The sequence below is a fragment of the Labeo rohita genome, chromosome 13 (genome assembly GCF_022985175.1).
Source record: "Labeo rohita strain BAU-BD-2019 chromosome 13, IGBB_LRoh.1.0, whole genome shotgun sequence".
NCBI classification, from domain to species: Eukaryota; Metazoa; Chordata; class Actinopteri; order Cypriniformes; family Cyprinidae; genus Labeo; species Labeo rohita.
In genome coordinates this window covers 30562836-30569912 of record NC_066881.1, presented here as the reverse complement: position 1 = coordinate 30569912, position 7077 = coordinate 30562836, and positions in this window count along the sequence as shown.

The following is a 7077-nucleotide window of genomic DNA, read 5'->3' as shown; positions in this document are numbered from 1 at the left end:
AGAAGACAGAGGCCCACTCTTTCTCCATCGGTGATGAAACCCCTGCCCTGAACCGTAAGCAGTCTGTGGGAAACGCTTACATGATTGATACACCGGTTTCCACATACATTTCCATGTCAGCCATCAAGAGCGTATTAAAAGTAGCACTGCACCTTAAAAGACACGAAATATACTTCATTTTGAGATCAAAGTATGTTAGATTAATTTTTAGACATTTTCCAGATAAATTACATCAGCTAAAGTTCAAATGTATCAAAGAGAGCGCACCAGGCCCGGAACCAAACCGCATGACATCATTTACTTTCTCAAACACTTCAAAGGCCAAAACTATGCAGGAGACGTTCCCTTTTATTACATTTCATGAAATGTAAAGGTCCAGCGGAGAGAGCATCCTTTGCTTAAACGTAATAGCCTGACTGCATGAATAAGCAGCGCACCTTAAAGTGCTTTACAAGACTGCAGAAGCGATGTCAGAAACAAGAGCACTTATATAATGTGAATAATCTCTGGTGTTCTGTAGGTGAGCATGTTCCCATTTCTTGACGCAAACGGAGACAGCAGCAGCAGGGGTCGTGCGGCATCGTCGCGGCTCACGCTCCCGGGGAAGCGCTTCCTGCTTGCGCTGCCAACAGCTCTCAAACCTCCCCTTAGCTTATTAATAAAGACACTTGGCAACCGGCATCCGAGCCGAAGCATCTGCCCGCTCTGAACGCGGGGACCCGACGTCAGAATATATCACTCTTATATGCTAAATGACCTTGGGCTGCCCACATACATACAGCCATATCTAATGCACGCTCTCCGAGGCATCTTGAAGAAGGAAAACAAACTGCAAATCAATTCTGAATTTCGCCACAAGGTTTCCTGGTGGCCATTATAAAGCAATGTCACCTTCAGAGGGAATACAGATGGCTATTGCTGTACTGTCGATATTCTGAGAGCCTTTACTCACCTGCTTGGCTTGCAGGTTACGGAATTGTTTTCCTGATGGGACCGAAGCTATAACCAGACTCACAAATACATGGTCTGTATTGCCTATTGAGAAGCATGGGACAGTAATGGGCATCAGTTTGTGGCCATTGATCCCTTTCCACCACCCAGCATCGACCCTCCGCCACAGCATCCTGCGAGGATATCGGGTCTCTTTCTTCCCCTCCGCAGAGCCAAGGTTACAGCGACTAGATTCTCATTCCAGGAGGAACCTAAGCCAGTTTATCCATTTGTTTGTTTTGCTGGAAATCTCTTGTCTGTTCGTGAGGGTAAAGGGCGCCTCTTCTCTAAAACATTCCCAGACCCCAGCTTTACAGCTCTCTTGGCCGAGTTTCAGCAGGAGATTGGGAGAAAGCTTTGTTTGGATATCTGCGAGTGTAAGAATATAAAGCTCCAGCAATATAGGAGGATTTTCAGCCTGTTTTTCTTGTAGAACCTTTCTATTCGGCACCACACAACTAATACTGTGGAAATCTCTTCAAAGAAAGCCAACAATGTCTCACAATAAATGTGTAAAGTTGTATATACTATTCAAGTATAGGAAAGTAAAATATACTTTAAAAAAAATAATGTAAATTTCATGTTAATTAAAAAAATAAGTGCAGTACATGTAGGGGAAGATACTGAATAAATAGTTTATCTCTGCAGTTTTATCATTTATTAGCAGAAACTTCGTGGGAAGAAAATGTTAATTTAACATTTTCTAAATGCTAAATGAAATGAAACAAGCTTCTTCTTACAGAGCTGTAATTATAGGCAAAAACCAAAATATGGGATTTTGATTATTATTTCAAATTCCACCTAAACTTAAATTAAAATGACAGGATTAATCATAAATGTATAAAGATTTATGTATAAGACATGATCCAGTTGCAAAGCATTAAAAAGGAAAGGAATAAAATAGAGGATAAAGGATTAGGAATTTTAAATTATTAGGCAATTATAAGTAAATAAAATATACATATAGGTACTGTTAGGCTTAATCATAAACTCTGATATATGTATCATAAGACATTATCTAATTTCAAAACATGAAAAGGAAAGAAGAGAAGAAAAAAAAATGCAGCCAATTAAGTAAAAATAAAATAAAATGAATAAATAAATAAATAATAAAGAAAGAAAGAAAAGAAAAAAAAGAAAAGAAAATGCAGCCATTTCAGTGGAAAAAAATTATATATTTTTTTATAAATAAATAAATAATGAGGTTTTATGTACATTCCTGTCATTACAGGAACTATAAAAAAAGAAAAGAAAAAAGAAAAGAAAAGAAAAGAAAAAAAAAGAAAAGAAAAAGAAAAGAAAATGCAGCCAATTAAGTGGCAGAAAAGAAAGACAAAGAAAGAAAGAAAGAAAGAAAGAAAGAAAGAAAGAAAGAAAAAGAAAGAAAAAAAGGAAATGCAGCCAATTAAGTGGGATTTTTTTTTATAAATAAATAAGTTCTATCTACAGTCCTGTAATAAGAAAGAAAAAGAAAAGAAAATGCAGCCAATTAAGTGGCAGAAAAGAAAGAAAGAAAGAAAGGAAGAAAGAGAGAAAGAAAGAAAGAAAGAAAAAGAAAGAAAGAAAGAAAGAAAGAAAGAAGAAAGAAAGAAAAAAAGAAAGAGGAAATGCAGCCAATTAAGTGGGAAAAAGTGGGATTTTTTATATATAAATAAAGAAAGAAAGAAGTTCTATTTCTATTTTCTAGTTCTATCTACAGTCCTGTAATTACAGGAACTAGAAAGAAAAGAAAAGAACAGAAAAGAAAAGATTTTTTTATAAATAAATACATAATAAATACATAAATACACAAAAACAAGGCTTTGTCTGCAGTCACCTTATTACAGGAATTTGAGAGAAAAGAAAAGAAAAGAAACGAAAAGAAAAGAAAAGAAAAGAGGCAGCCAATGAAGTGGATTTTTTAAATAAATAAATAAATAAGTTTCTATCTACAGTTCTGTCATTAAAGCAATTTAAAAAAAAAAGAAAAATGAAAAAGTAAATACAGTTTTCTTCTCTAGATCTGCCATTTATACACAAAAATCCAACATATAAAATAGTCTAGACTTGTTGATTATGGCACTCTCTGAAAAGTCACCTTAAGTTCATAAGACACATTTTTATCAGTTCATCATGCTGTTATTCTGCATGCATTCCGCATTGTGTAGTTCCTTCCCACTGCAGCTTTTACAAATAAACACAGAGATGGTGAATGTTATGAAGCTAATTTAAAATCTGCCTTGAACAGCAGCTCTTCAATTACAGTGTCTGTGTGATTGACAGGGTGATCGTCCTCCCCGTTCTGAGTGAGGAGACCCCTCTGGGAGCAAGAACTTATATGAAGACAAGACTCGCGCCTGATAGGCTGTCTCTTCATCAGACAAGGCTAGACAGAGAGAAGTGTGTCTCATTTAAATGAGTATGCTGTGCATAGTTGAGAACACAACTGAGAGCAGCTCAGCTTATATGTCCTTCACAGGGACTGAATTCGATTCATAATTTTCTTATATAAACACTCAATCATTTGATAAACACTGATATACACTGTTCAAAAGTTTGGAGTCTTTTACTAATAGAAACTATTAGTAGAAACTTTTACTAAGAAATTAGTACTATCATTCAGCAAGGACACATTAAATTAAAATGACAACCATAATGTTACAAAATTATAATTCATACTGCGCTTTTGAAAAATTCTATTCAAACAATCCTGATAATCAATTTTCACACAAATAATAAGCAGCACAAGTGTTTTCAGCAATGATAATAATAAGAAATGTTTCTTGAGCAGCAAATCAGCATATTAGAATAATTTCTGAAGGATCATGTGACACTGAAGACTGGAATAATGATGCTGAAAATTCAGCTTTGAATCACAGATATAAATTACACGTAAAAATATATAACTTGTAAAAACATTTTCACAATATTACTGTTTTTACTGTATTTTTGATTAAATAAATAAAGCATTGGTGAGCATAAGAGACTTCTTTACCGACCCCAAACTTTAAACTGTAATGTACACATTAGATTTCTATTTAAAAGCATGCAATTTACTGTATAAACAGTGATATGGAGGTAAACATAAAGAAATATTAAAATTAAGCTAGCAAAACAGCAGTGATTTGAATAAAACTCAAGGTCACTAGTATTCACTCGTCTTTTTCAGTTGGGCAAATGTTGCATAGCCATCAGACCGACACCATAAATCACCAACGACAGCAAAGTTAATGTTGTTTAGTGGCTGAAAGGAAGAAAAGCCAAAAAGATGGATATGCAAAGTCAAGCTAGCTTGTGATTTAACCACAAAAAGAGGCAGAAAACCTGAAAAAATCCTGCTTAAGACAAACCAGCTTAGGTTTAAGTCTTTTAAACTTATCTCACAGGCTGGCCAAGCAGGTGTTTAGCTGGTGGCCAACTGCTTTCCCAGCTGAAAAGTGTCCTTTACCCTTCTAAAAGGAGACCAGGAAATCAGCTTAAGCATGTTTTTTCCAGTAAGAATATCCTCACTATCCAATAGTTGGTATAAAGAAAATTAAAATATTTACAAGGAATAATTGAATATTTACAGAGTCTTTTGTTTTCAGCAAAGCTGCTGGAGCAACAATAATTCCAAATGTAATGCAAAGTCAATCCATCAAGAAGCGTTCCACTGACTGATTGTGACTGAAGGGGGAAGAATCCGCAATCATCTCATTTTCTTTAAGGGAAATCATTTGAAATCATTTACTAACTCTCATGTTGTTCTAAACCTTCTTTCTTCCGTGATAAGCACAGATGTTAGTCAGAATGTTTAATCTTCTGCTTTCCAAGGGAGGTGATTTATGTTGCCAAACCTCAAACAATAGCACATGCACTACATCTCACTATTTTTATGTCATACGATTGCTTTGTTCAAGTAACAGACCCAAATTCAAACCATTATTCACTGATAATTGACAAATAAATGGTAACACTTCAGTTTAGGAACTAATTCTGAATATTAACTACACTGTAAAAAACAATTTGTTGAGTCAACTTAAAATAATTTGTTACCTGGCTGCCTTAAAATTTTAAGTTCAGTCAACTCAAAAAAAGTTAATTCAGCTTGAAATGTTAAATTATACTAAGTGACAGCTTAGATATTTGAGTTGATTCAACTTAAAATTTTAAGGCAGCTGGGTTACTTACCCATCTGTCAAGTTTAGCAAACACAAATATCTAAGTTGTTACTTAGTACAACTTAACATTTCAAGTTGACTAAACTTATTTGAGTTGAACTTAAAATTTTAAGGCACCAGGGTAACAAATTATTTTAAGTTGACTCAACAAATTGTGTTTTTTATTTTTTACGGTGTAGTTGCTTTTTAGCATGCATATTACTAACACAGTGGCTGTTACATATTAGATTTCTATTTAAAAGCATGCAATTTACTGTATAAACTGTGATATGGAAGTAAAAATTAAAAATGATTAAAATTAAGCTAGCAAAACAGCAGTGATTTGAATAAAACTCAAAGCCAGTAGTAATCACTCATCTGTTTCAGATGGACAAATGTTGCATACCCATAAGCAGCAAATTACAAGTTTATTCAGACAAATTTGTTGTTAATACTGAGAATCAGTCCCCAAATTAAAGTGTAACCGAAAGCACATCACTCAGGTGAGGATTCTTTCGTCTGTCAAAACGATAATGGTAAAAGTAGAGCTGTAAGTCTTACCAGGAAGATGAATGAAAGAACAAACATTAAAAGTTTGTACTGTTCTTCAGTTATAGACTTAGAAAGGACACCATGACTGAGTTCCCCAGAGTGCAGCAGCAATATGTTTTAAATGAGGTGTTTGTGTTAAAGGGGCCCATGCCGTGTTATTTTAATGGTCTGGAAACCACACTCCAATATAGAGAGGCATTATTATAGTCCTAAATCAGTAGCCAGGAGTTGAGCTGCATGGGAATTCCATTAATCATGTTCTGGAGGTTCTGTGAACCTACAGACACATACATTTACATACGGATATATACTGTATATATTCACTCACTGACACAGGAGGAGATATTAGGAGTTATGCTGTGAGATCTGCGCTCTAATGGATTTTCTACACATAAAGAATCTAATCATTATTAATGCAGGAACAACGGTTCTGTTAATAGTTGTACCTTTTTAAGACCACTAAAAAACAGAATTGTATTTAGAAATAACCAAAGGCTGCTAAAAATCACTGAACTGTCTGAAGTGTCAGGGCTCTACACTTATATTTCTTTTTCCTAACTTAAACATTTTATTCAACACAGTCAAAATTTCAGGAGCACCTTCTAATCAATAATAAAAAATTCTGATCAAAATTAGCCTTCCTTTACAAGGTGACATTTGACTCCTTGAAGTGATTTACAGGGGAATTTTTCTAACTTTATTAAAAGTCATCTTTTATGTCAAAATTTTAAAAATTAATATTTTATAGGCTTTTAAATTTTGTAATTACAACAACAAAATAAGAACTAGTAGAATAAGAATAAGTTACCAATCAAATGAAATCAGTATTAACAAAATTAATTTGTACTACAGAGGTGGCACAGAAGAACGTCTAGGTTACGTACGTAACCCTCGTTCCCTGAAGGAGGGAACGGAGACGTTACATATGGGAACTCGCTTGAGAGTCCAATCATCTCCAAGCCTTATTCAAAAGGCCAATGAACATTCATGAACATTGGCGAGTGGTATTTGCATGCCAAGCCACTCCCCCGTATATACGGATATATAAGGAGGCGGCGTGCAACCACTCATTCAGGCTTTTGCTGAGGAGCCGAGCTGCAGCCCGGCGTCAGCGCGACGTCAGGTCGTGGCAGGGGATGTAACGTCTCCGTTCCCTCCTTCAGGGAACGAGGGTTACGTACGTAACCTAGACGTTCCCCTTCAGTCGTTTCACTACGACGTTACATATGGGAACAGACCCATGGAACAGGCCACGATCCAGACGTCGCGTTACGCAACACACCACGTGCCGACAGGCGGACGTGTCAGCAGACGGATATGAGCGTAACCTTCCCAACACCCTGGGGGCCAATAGGGGGCCCCTCAGGGATGCCAGCTGTACTGAAGCAGGAGTTGGGGGGGCGGAGCACATGAAATC